Below are 12,530 nucleotides of genomic sequence, written 5' to 3'. Positions count from 1 at the left end.
AGTCACTGGAGTACGACCCATAGCTACTGACAATTTTTTGCCAAACAGTTTTGTCTGTGGTAGCTAGCCTATCAAGAATTCTATGGTATTATAAATAGTTAATTCAATGATGAGAGGCAGACCTTGCCTTAGATACTCATAACTGTCAGTGAAATAAAGAAGAAAGGATTAAATCTATGTGCTCTCAGCTATGCACTCTGGTTTATTTTTCCCTTTTGCAGTGCATTTCAGAAGACAGTATCTCCTTTCCCCAGTGTGTGGCACTCTGCTTCCAGCCAAACCACCTGATCCAGAGCCTTTAGAAACAAATCTTGGGACTTAGCTCATCCCCCTTGCTGCTGTTCAGATTCCTTCAGTGATTCATGTTGACTACAGTCTCTTTTTTTATTTTTTTATTTATTTTTTTATTTATTTTTTATTTTTTATTAATTTATTCTTGTTACATCTCAATGTTTATCCCATCCCTTGTATCCTCCCATTCCTCCCCCCCCCATTTTCCCATTATTCCCCTCCCCTATGACTGTTCCTGAGGGGGATTACGTCCCCCTATATAGTCTCATAGGGTATCAAGTCTCTTCTTGGCTACTTGCTGTCCTTCCTCTGAGTGCCACCAGGTCTCCCCCTCCAGGGGACATGGTCAAATGTGAGGCACCAGAGTATGTGAGAAAGTCGTATCACACTCTCCACTCAACTGTGGAGAATATTCTGACCATTGGCTAGATCTGGGAAGGGGTTTAAAGTTTACCTCCTGTATTGTCCTTGGCTGGTGCCTTAGTTTGCGCGGGACCCCTGGGCCCAAATCTGCCTATCATATTGTTCTACTTGTAGATTTCTAGGACCCTCTGGATCCTTTTATTTTGCTGTTCTCCCATGCGTCTCTCATTTAGAGTCCCAATAGGATGCTTTCCCCTCTGTCCCAGTTTCCTGGTAAGTGAAGACTTTCGTGGGACATGCCCCTTGGGCTAGTATGCAGATATAAGTGAGTATATACCATTTGATTCTTTCTGCTTCTGGGTTAACTCACTCATTATGATCATTTCTAGCTCAATCCATTTATCCACAAATTTCGGGAATTCCTTGTTTTTAATAGCTGAGTAGTATTCCATAGTGTATATGTACCACAGTTTCTTTATCCACTCTTCTACTGAGGGACACTTAGGCTGTTTCCATGTTCTGGCTATTATGAATAAGGCTGCTATGAACATGGTTGAGCAAATTTTCTTGTTGTGTGCTGGAGCATCTTCTGGGTATATTCCAAGGAGTGGAATAGCTGGATCTTGAGGAAGCCCTATTCCCATTTTTCTGAGATAGCACCAGATAGATTTCCAAAGTGGCTGTACTAGTTTGCATTCCCACCAGCAATGAAGGAGTGTTCCTCTCTCCCCACATCCTCGCCAGCATGTGGTGTCGCTTGAATTTTTGATCTTAGCCATTCTGATGGGTGTAAGATGGAATCTCAGAGTTGTTTTGATTTGCATTTCCCTGATGACTAAGGAGGTTGAGCATTTCTTTAAGTGTTTCTCAGCCATTTGATACTCCTCTGTTGAGAATTCTCTGTTTAGTTCCAAGCCCCATTTCTCAATTGGGTTATTCGGTTTGGTGGTGTTTAATTTCTTGAGTTCTTTATATATTTTGGATATTAGACCTTTGTCAGATGTAGGGTTGGTGAAGATTTTTTCCCAGTCTGTAGGCTGTCGCTTTGTTCTCTTGACAGTGTCTCCTGCCTTACAGAAGCTTCTCAGCCTCATGAGGTCCCATTTATTAATGGTTGACATTAAGGCCTGGGCCGTTGGTGTTCTGTTCAGGAAGTTGTCTCCTGTGCCAATATGTTCCAGGCTCTTTCCCACTTTTTCTTCTAAGTGGCTTAGTGTCTCTGGTTTTATGTTGAGGTCTTTAATCCACTTGGATTTGAGTTTTGTGCAAGGTGACAAATATGGGTCCAGTTTCATTTTTTTACACATAGACCTCCAGTTAGACCAGCACCATTTGTTGAAGATGCTATCCTTTTCCATTGAATGGATTTGGCTTCTTTGTCAAAAATCAAGTGACCATATGTGTGTGGATTCATATCTGGGTCTTCGATTCGATTCCACTGATCAACCAGCCTGTTGCTGTGCCAGTACCATGCTGTTTTAAGTACTATTGCTTTATAGTACAGTTTGAGATCAGGTATGGAGATTCCTCCGGAGCATCTTTTATTGTACAAGATTGTTTTAGCTATTCTGGGTTTTTTGTTTTTCCATATGAAGTTCAGAATTGAACTTTCAATGTCTTTAAAAAATTGTGTAGTTATTTTGATAGGGATTGCATTGAATCTGTAGATTGCTTTTGGTAGGATGGCCATTTTTACTATGTTAATTCTCCCGATCCATGAGCAAGGAAGATCACGCCATCTTCTCAGGTCATCTTCAATCTCTTTCTTCAGAGTTTTGAAATTTTTTTCATACAAGTCCTTCACTTGCTTAGTTAGGGTAACTCCTAGATATTTTATATTGCTTGTGGCTAATGTGAAGGGTGTGGTTTTCCTAATTTCTTCCTCTGTAAGCTTGTCATTTGTGTATAGGAAGGCTACAGACTTTTTTGAGTTAATTTTGTATCCAGCCAATTTGCTGAAGGTGTTTATCAGCTTTAGGAGTTCTCTGGTGGAGTTTTGAGGGTCACTTATGTACACTATCATATCATCTGCAAAGAGGGATAATTTGACTTCCTCCTTTCCCATTTGGATACCCTTGATCTCCTTTTGTTGTCTTATTGCTCTGGCTAGAACTTCGAGTACTATATTGAAGAGATATGGAGAGAGTGGGCAGCCTTGCCTTGTTCCCGATTTGAGAGGAATTTCCTTGAGTATCTCACCATTTACTTTGATTTTGGCTATTGGCTTGCTGTATATAGCCTTTATTATGTTGAGGAAAGTGCCTTGTATCCCCGATCTCTCTAAAACTTTAAACATGAATGGGTGTTGAATTTTATCAAATGCTTTCTCTGCATCCAAGGAGATAATCATGTGGTTTTTTATTTTCAGTTTGTTTATATGATGGATTACATTGATGGATTTCCGTATATTAAACCATCCCTGCATGCCTGGAATGAAGCCTACTTGGTCATGATGAATGATATCTTTGATGTGCTCCTGTATTCGTTTTGCAAGTATTTTATTTAGTATTTTTGCATCTATGTTCATAAGAGAAATTGGTCTGAAATTCTCTTTCTTTGTTGAGTCTTTGTGAGGTTTAGGTATCAATGAGACTATGGCCTCATAGAATGAATTTGGTAATTTTCCATCCATTTCTATCTTTTGGAGTAGCTTGAAGAGTATCGGTATTAGCTCGCCCTTAAAGGTCTGGTAGAATTCTGCACTGAAACCATCTGGCCCTGGGCTTTTTTTGGTTGGGAGACCATCGATGATTGCTTCTATTTCTATAGGGGAAATGGGACTATTTAACTTGTTTATCTGTTCTTCACTCAACTTTGGCAAGTGAACTTGATCAAGAAAATCGTCCATTTCCCTTAGATTTTCAAATTTTGTGGCGTATATGCCTTCAAAGTAGGATCTTATGATTCTTTGAATTTCTTCAGTGTCTGTTGTTATGTCTCCCTTTTCATTTCTGATTTTGTTCATTTCAATACTGTCTCTCTGCCTTTTAGTTAGTTTGGCTAATGGTCTGTCTATCTTGTTGATTTTCTCAAAGAACCAGCTTTTGGTTTTGTTGATTCTTTGGACTGTTTTCTTAGTTTCTAATTTGTTAATTTCAGCCCTGAGTTTGATAATTTCCAGGCGTCTACTCCTCTTGGGTGTTTCTGCTTCTTTTTTTTCTAGGGCTTCCAGTTGTGTTGTTAAGATGCTTATGTGCGATGTTTCCAATTTCTTTTTAAAGGCACTTAGTGCTATGAATTTTCCTCTTAGCACTGCTTTCAATGTATCCCACAAATTTGGGTATGTTGTTTCTTCATTTTCATTGAATTTCAGAAACTCCTTGATTTCTTTCTTTATTTCTTCCCTGACCCAGGTGTCATTTAGCAGAGAGTTGTTTAGTTTCCACAAACGTGTAGGCTTTTTGTTATTTCTGTTGTTGTTGAATTGCAGCCTAAGAGCATGGTGATCTGATAGGATACAAGGTATTATTTCAATCCTCTTGTATCTGTTGAGGCTTGCTTTGTGACCTACGATGTGATCAATTTTGGAGAAGGTTCCATGGGGTGCAGAGAAGAAGGTGTATTCTTTCTTGTTTGGGTGAAAGGTTCTATAGATATCTGTTAGATCCATTTGACCCATGGCATTGGTTAATGATGTTATTTCTCGGCTTAGTTTCAGTTTCAATGACTTATCCTTCAGTGAGAGTGGGGTGTTGAAGTCTCCCACTATTATTGTGTGGGGATCGATGTGTGGTTTAAGCTTTTTTAGGAGATCTTTTACATATGTGGGTGCCCTTGTATTGGGAGCATAGATGTTCAGAATTGTGATGTCATCTTGGTTGACTTTACCTTTGATGAGTATGAAGTGTCCTTCCTCATCCCTTTTGATTAATTTTGGTTGAAAGTCTATTTTGTTCGATACTAAAATGGCTACCCCTGCTTGCTTCTTGTGACCATTTGCTTGGAATATTTTTTTCCAACCTTTTACCCTGAGGTAATGCCTTTCATTATGGGTGAGATGTGTTTCTTGGATGCAGAAGAATGTTGGGTCTTGTTTATGTACCCATTCGGTTAGTCTGTGTCTTTTTATTGGAGAATTGAGGCCATTGATGTTGAGAGATATTAATGACCAGTGACTGTTAAGAGTCTTAATTTTGATGTTGTTTCCAGTCGAGCGTTTGTGTAGTTGTGTTTTTGCCATGGGATAGTTATCTATTTCCTGGGTAGTTTTGGTTGTAGCTTGACCCTTTGGGATGGAGTTTTCCTTCTAGTACCTTATGTAAAGCTGGGTTTGTGGATAGGTACTGTTTGAATTTGTTTTTGTCATGGAATATTTTGTTTTCTCCATCAATGGTTATTGATAATTTTGCTGGGTAAAGTAGTCTGGCCTGGCATCTGTGTTCTCTTAGGGTTTGCAGGATCTCTGTCCAGGCCCTTCTGGCTTTTATGGTCTCTGCTGAGAAGTCAGGTGTAATTCTGATAGGTTTACCATTAAATGTTATTTGGCCCTTTTCCCTTGCAGCTTTTAATATTTTTTCTTTGTTCTGCATGTTTTGTGTTTTGATTATTATGTGGCGGGCAGTTTTTCTTTTCTGGTCAATTCTATTTGGTGTTCTGTAGGCCTCTTGTATGTTTATAGGCATCTCTTTCTTTAGATTGGGGAAATTTTCTTCTATGATTTTGTTGAGAATAGTTTCTGGGCCCTGGAGTCTGATGTCTTCTCTTTCTTCAATGCCTATTATCCGCAAATTTCTTCTTTTCATGGTGTCCTTAATTTCTTGGATGTTTTGTGTCAGGAGTTTTCCAGATTTGGCATTTTCTTTAATGGTTGATTCAATATCTGTGATTGTATCTTCTAGCCCTGAGATTCGTTCTTCCATCTCTTGGATTCTGTTAGAAAAGCTCACCTCTGTGTTGCTCGCCTTCTTCTCTGAGGTCTCACGTTCTCGTTTTTCTTCTGTCTGTGTGTTTATCATTGAATCCATTTTCATTTTCAGATCTTGAACTGATTTTTTGATTTCTTTCATCTGATTTTTTGTATATTCCTGAGTTTCTTCCATTGCCTCTTTATAGGTCTTCAGAGCTTGAACCGTTTTAGTTATTTCTTTCATCTGGTTGTTTGCATTTTCCTGCAATTTTTCCAGTTCCACTCTATGTGCTTCTTTTATGTCTCTCACCTGTTTGTCTGCGTCTTCCTGCATTTGATTACGAATTTTATTTGTTTCCTCCATTATCATCCTCATTACTAAGGATTTGAGGTCATTTTCTTGTATTTCCATTGTATTTGAGTTCTCTGGGTGGTTTTCTTTGGGATAGCTGGAAACTGGAGACGCCATGTTGTTTTGGGGTTTTTTGCGTATGCTTTTTCGTTGTCCTTTAGACATCTTGCCGTCTTTGTTTTTGTTGGGTAGCTTCCAGAGTTGAATGGAGGGTGTCTGATGATAGATTCACTTGTTTTCTTACGATTTCCCTAGGCTGCGAGCTCAAAGCTTCACTGGTGTGGATGTTAGGAGGTTAGCCCTGTTGTTCTGGTCTCTCACAGCCAGTGATCCTCAGTCCCCTCTGCTGTGGATCCTGCAATTGTTCTGGGTCTCTGAATGAGCGTTGGGTCAGGCCAAGGTATCCACAGCCTTCTGTGTTCCCTGCCAAGTCCAGCCAGGAGCACTGGGACCGAACCACGGGCAGAACTCAGCTAGATTCTCAGGGCCAGAACCGTCTGCCAAGCTCAGCTAGGGATTTTGGGCCCAAAATGCACACAGGGCCCAGCCAGAATTTTTGGGCTGGGACTACGCACCAAGCTCCACTAGGGCCTTTTGGCCCAAAGTGCGTGCTGTGGTCAGTTATTGACTCAGGGCCCGAACTGACCACCAATCTCAGCCCGGAATTCTGGATTCAAACTGTACACTGTGTCCAACCAGAGTCTTAGAGCTGGTGGAACCGAGAGCTCCGTCCAGCCTGTGCCACAGCAGGAGAACTGCGGCTGCTCTGAGTTAGCGCCAGTGGTGGAACAAGTGCTCCGCCCGCACTGTGTCCCCGCAGGGGAGCTGCCGCTGAGCTGAGGCGGCGCCCAGGATGGAACCGAGCAAGTCACCAAGCCTGCGCCACAGCAGGAGAACTGCGGCTGCTCTGAGTTAGCGCCAGTGGCGGGACAAGTGCTCCGCCCGGACTGCGTCCCCGCAGGGGAGCTGCCGCTGAGCTGAGGTGGCGCCCAGGATGGAACCGAGCACGTCACCAAGCCTGCGCCACAGCAGGAGAACTGCGGCTGCTCCGAGTTAGCGCCTGTGGTGAAACCAAGTGCTACGCCCAGACTGTGTCACCGCAGGGGAGCTGCCGCTGAGCTGAGGTAGTGCCTAGTATGGAGCAGCGTGCTCAACTAAGCCTGCGCCACAGCAGGGGAGCTATGGCCACGCCGAGTTAGTGCCTCAGGCAGAATCGCTCGCTGGGCCGGGCCAATACCCGGGACTCTGGGGCCGAACTGTCCGCCGAGTCCAATCTGGGTCCAAAGGCTCCACGCGACCCAAATCCTGCCCCGAGTCCCCTCTCCCGCAGCAATTCCCACCAGCCACCACACCAATCGCCTCCACCGGAAGGCTATGAGCTGCAAACCTCAGCCGCCGCTGCTGGTGCCACTGGTGCTGCCGCCTCTACCGCTGCCGCTCCGATCAGAGAAAAACCACGCTCCTCCCGTGTGCAGGGGCACGCAGGTCCTCCGCACCCTGGTCCCTCCGAACCGTGGAGCACTCCCGCTGCCGTGATGTTCGGACCTCGGTGTTCCTGGCTCAGAAATCTGTGCAATTCCCTGAATTGTTCACTGGAGCCTCCAAACGCGGTCCACACTGCTCGCCGCCATCTTGGATCGATCGACTACAGTCTCTTTAGAAGCTGAAAGTGAAAATTTTAATAGTCTATAAAATGTCACACAAACTATTTTATTAAAGGACCTTGAGGGCAACTTAGTGACTAAGTGTTCCAGTTTGCTTTCTATTATCAGGCAGAAACATTGAGCAAATGCAGCTTGGGGAAGAAAGGGCTTGTGTTATCTTACACTTCCAGGTCACAGTACTGCTCTGGAGTGAGAAAGAGAGCAGGACTTAAGGCAGGAACAGAAGCTGAGACTGTGGGAAACTGCTGCTTACTGGTTTGCTTCCCATGATTTGCTTAGCTTATTTTCTTATATAAGCCAGGGCCACCTGCTCAGGGGTTGTGCTTTCTGTTGTAGAGTGGGTCCTCCTACATCCATCATAGTTCAAGAAATGCCAAACAGACATGCCTATGGGCAAGTTGGAGAGAAGCTATTCTTCCCCTGAGCTTCGATCCCTCGAGGTGACTCCAGCTTGTACCAAATAGATAAAAGCTACTCAGCACAATTAATCCCTTGTCAACTCAACACACAAATATATCACTATTAAACATGGACCCTTTCTTTCTCCTTTATCCCAAGGATCTCATGTTATTTTCATAATATAAAACATAGTATAACTCTAAAAGTCCCAAAGTTCGTTAAATATTCAAGCATTTAAACGTTTAAAATATCTTTAAAATTTCCCAAGTCTTGTAACTGTGGGTTCCTATAAAATCAAAAAACTACTTAAATATTTTCTTATTCTGAGAGGGAAGAATCAGTGTAAACAAACTCAAGTCAGATAGCAACCAATGTAAACAGTGATTATCTAGGACCCACGGTCCTCACCCCTCTAGCTCTGCTATCTGCAGCACACAGCTTGCCTTGTGAGCTCAGGTTGGCTCCTCTCTACACCTGCCTCTGTCCTTGGTGTACATCTCATTCTCCTAGCATCTCCAATATACTCAGGGCTCCACTGCTCCTAACACTCAACCTTTATTAATGGCCTCTCATGGTGCCAAGCTTTAGAGTCTTTCCATGAGCCCTTCAGCTCTACAGCTTTCATGCTGCCAACCCTAGTACCACATGGGGGGAGGCACTTACACACTACCAAGTACAGCTGCCAGCTAGAGATGCAGCCTTAGCCCATGTAAACCACAGCATCTATGTGCTGACCCAGAGGAAATACTCCACAGAAGTGTTTATTGTGAAGATAGTTGGTCTCTTGTTAATAACAATTAAATTTTCAGCTCTGTCTAAACAACATATACTGTCTCAACAAAGAATTTTGCTTTCTTGTATTATTACTTCAAGTATATCACACAAAATGGCTCTAATAGAGTCTCTGAGGGACTCTCAAACTTTCCTCTGAAATTTAAACAGGCATACTGCCATCATCTACAAGCTTATCCTGTCTCTCACAGAGTAAGTAGCCCATTAAGCTCTGACTATGCAATTGTTTTTCTAGCCCTAAGTTCCAAATATTTCCATGGTTCTTTAACAGGGAAAAGCAAGCAAGCAAGCAAGCAACCAAGCAAGCAAACAAGCAAGCAAGCAAACAAACAATATGATCAGGTCTGTCATAGCAATATCCCACTCTCTGTCCTAGCTTGCTTTATATTGCTGTCCTAAAACACTGACCAGAAGCTACAAAGGGAGAGGGTGTTTGTGTGCTTTTACACTTTCAGGTAATAGCTCATCTGTGAGGGAAGTCAGGGTCCCAGGTGTACTGGTACTGTTCACAGTAGGCTGACTCTCTCAGATCCATCATTAATCAAGAAAATACACCACAGTCATGGCAACGGCCAATCTGATGGAGGCCTGATGGAGGTTGTCACTTCCCAGGAGACTCTATAAGTTTGTAGCAAATTGAAAAACACCAATTAGAACACTGGTCATATGAAGATGTTAAGAACGTATTGCTTACTTAACATGGAGGAGATGATTTTCAAAAAGGAGTCATTATGGTGAAGGATCCACTGTCTTGGAGGGTAGAGAATTAAAACCCTTTCTCTGAGACTAGATAGATATATAACACCTAGTGTTTGAGTCTATAGTGTCATCCATCCCCTACCCTGAAACATCAGTTTAGTTTTTAGCTCTCTATGAGTTTGCTATGTGAGACAGCAAGTGAGAGTGAAAACTCTGAGCTTAGTTCTTTTCATTTTTAAGTTTAAGAAATTTAAGCTGATGGAAGTTTCTAGTAAACATGTGTGTATGTGTATATGTATGTATGTATGTATATATGCATGTATGTAGAGAAAGATCCTTAAGTTTCTTTAAACCTTGAAATGTGGACTTATTTTGTTTAAGACTATTTTTTTAAAGTGTGTTTAGTGAATTATCTACACTCCTGCATCTGACTGAATTCCAGAACACAAAATTCTGCTTTGGGGTTTATACTACAAAAGTACGAGCAGGCCACTTTAAACATGAGTGGAATGCACTTCCTGGATTACTTGGGTTTCTAGATGTAGAGTTTTTAAAATTTAGCAACATGGCTTCTCTGGCAAGGTATACCATTCAAAGACCTTCTAGGTCTACGTGATCCAGCTAGAAGCAGACACACTCTGGATTACAATATGATCTTGCTGGAATACAGACATACCCTATATGCCTTTTATCCCAAACAATTAAGGTAGGATTAGTTTATAGAGGAAACCAGCCATGTTTAAAAGTGACTTCTAGTTGAGGGGCAGACAAAGAGATGAATCAGAGGAAGATCTGACAGAATGAGTAAGAGATGGATGTGCCCAACTCTCACAAGAACAGTGCAGTAAGAGATGGATGTGCCCAACTCTCATGAGAACAGTGCAGTAAGAGATGGATGTGCCCAACTCTCACGAGAACAGTGCAGGAAAGAGAGGCTACTGAAGAGCCATTCAGGGAGAAAGAAGAGAGTCTCTTTTTTAAACCAGGACAGTTTTACAGAGGCAGGTTGCAGAAAGAATAAGATAGACACATGTAAGACAGAAGGAGCCAGAGGATGAAAAGGAGCTAGGAGATTAAAACGTATTGTTAGAATTAGTTTGAGGCCAGGCAGTGCAATTCAGTTGAAAGGCAAGAGAAGCCAGTTTGAATCAGTCATCTTGGAGAAGCATTTAGGCTAGAACAGCTGAGTTGAAGCCGCCAGGAAGAGCTCAGAAATATCTATAAAGGCCTGGGAAGGCTCTCATCTCTTCCCCCTTTCCTTTAAGGAAATAAAAACAGCATTTACATATATATATATATCCCATCTCCACCATCCTTCTTTGTTCATGTCTTTCTTCCTCCTTTAGGTGTTATAAAATAGGTGGTCTTTTTCTTCCTGCATGCCACGGAATCCCTCTGGTTTAGCTGAAGGACAAGAGAAGAAAGAAATATGAAATGCTGCTGCCCATCTTCAAAGAAATTCTTTGTGTTTGATTTAAATGACAACTTAGCTTTATTAATCATGGCTTAAGAGAAACATATCTATAAGCAATATAGTCTAATGCCTTGTTTAGTGTTTGCCATTTCCTATTTTCATAATAAGAAAAGAAGACAGGATGCTAAGAGCTTTAGAACTAAGAAAATCAAAATTGTTTCAATAAAGAATGGCCAGACCCAAACCAACACTATGGTGTGTGTGTGTGTGTGTGTGTGTGTGTGTGTGTGTGTGTGTGTGCAGAGAGAGAGAGAAAGAGAGAGAGAGAGAGAGAGGAGAGGAGAGGGAACAGGAGGGAGAAGACAGAGACTGGAAACAGTGTGGGACCCTTGGAACTACAAAGCCTGGGCCTAGTAACATTTCTCCTCCAACAAGACTACACCTCCTAACCCTTATGAGACTGCCCTTCTCACTGGGGACTAAATATTAAATATATAAACCTATGGGGGCATTCTTATTGAAACTATCACAGGCTGGAAATGTGATTCATTGATTAAGAACACTTGCTGATCTTTCCGAGTTTGGTTTCCAGGACCCACAGAGCAACTCACATCTATCTGCAGCTTTAGCACCAGAGGATCTGACACCATATTCTGGCCTTTGAGATAACCTGTGTACATGTAGCTTGCATGAATGTGTGCATGTATGCATGTGCATGTGTGTGTGTGTGCATTAATGCATGAACATGCACACAAATGAAAATAATTTAGAAATCTTCAAAATATAGAGATCTCTTCCTCTAAGCTATGAAAGAGCCAGGAGTATGTATCTGTTAGAATGCAATATATTTGAGAAAATCTTTATAAGGAATCCTCATATATGGTACCATGCTGTTAAGAATGCACTTTTCCTAGTTTACATCTGCTCCTCTCTTTAGATATTTAGATTTACAATTTTATCTATGATAATTTCATGATACCCAATGATAATACAATTTACATCAAAGAAACTACTTTCTGCACATGTATACAATGAAATATGACCATAACTAACCATTCATATCCCTTTTAATTACACTCATATCCATATAATTATGTTTCCTCCAAACTTCATCTGCTATTTATCTTGATAATCACCTAAGTCCAATTAGTGCTATCCATATGTTTATGGGTGTGGAACCATGCAGTAAAGCATTGGATACCTATCACATCTTCAGAAAGAGTGATTTTACTTCCCCGTGCAGCTATTTACAGTGAGTCAATACCCAATATGAGATGGAGCCTGGACCCATGCCTGGATGCTGCCTTGGTCTTATGCAGTTTATGTTCAAGTAACACAGCTGCTGTGAATTCATAATTGTGATGGATACATTACATCCACGTGATAACATTTTACAACACTCTTCTCCATGTTCCAACTCTTCCATTGTTTTCTCATCTTCTTTCTAGATGTGAGTGAGTGAGTGCGTGCGTGTGTGTGTGTGTGTGTGTGTGTATGTGTGTGTGTGTATGTGTGTGTGTGTATAGGTGTTCTTTGTAGGGCTGAACACTGAGTCTCATTTTTAGCAGCTATGCATCTCTCCCCTAACTTCTGCCAACTACAAGAATAATCTTCTCTGATCAAGGTTGAGACCATCCAAGGTCTGTGGGTACAAACATAAATATTTATATGGCAATTTGGCAGCACAACCATTTAACAAATAACAATAGC

The sequence above is a fragment of the Acomys russatus genome, chromosome 9 (genome assembly GCF_903995435.1).
Source record: "Acomys russatus chromosome 9, mAcoRus1.1, whole genome shotgun sequence".
Taxonomy (NCBI): domain Eukaryota; kingdom Metazoa; phylum Chordata; class Mammalia; order Rodentia; family Muridae; genus Acomys; species Acomys russatus.
Note: the sequence above shows the minus strand (reverse complement) of the source record.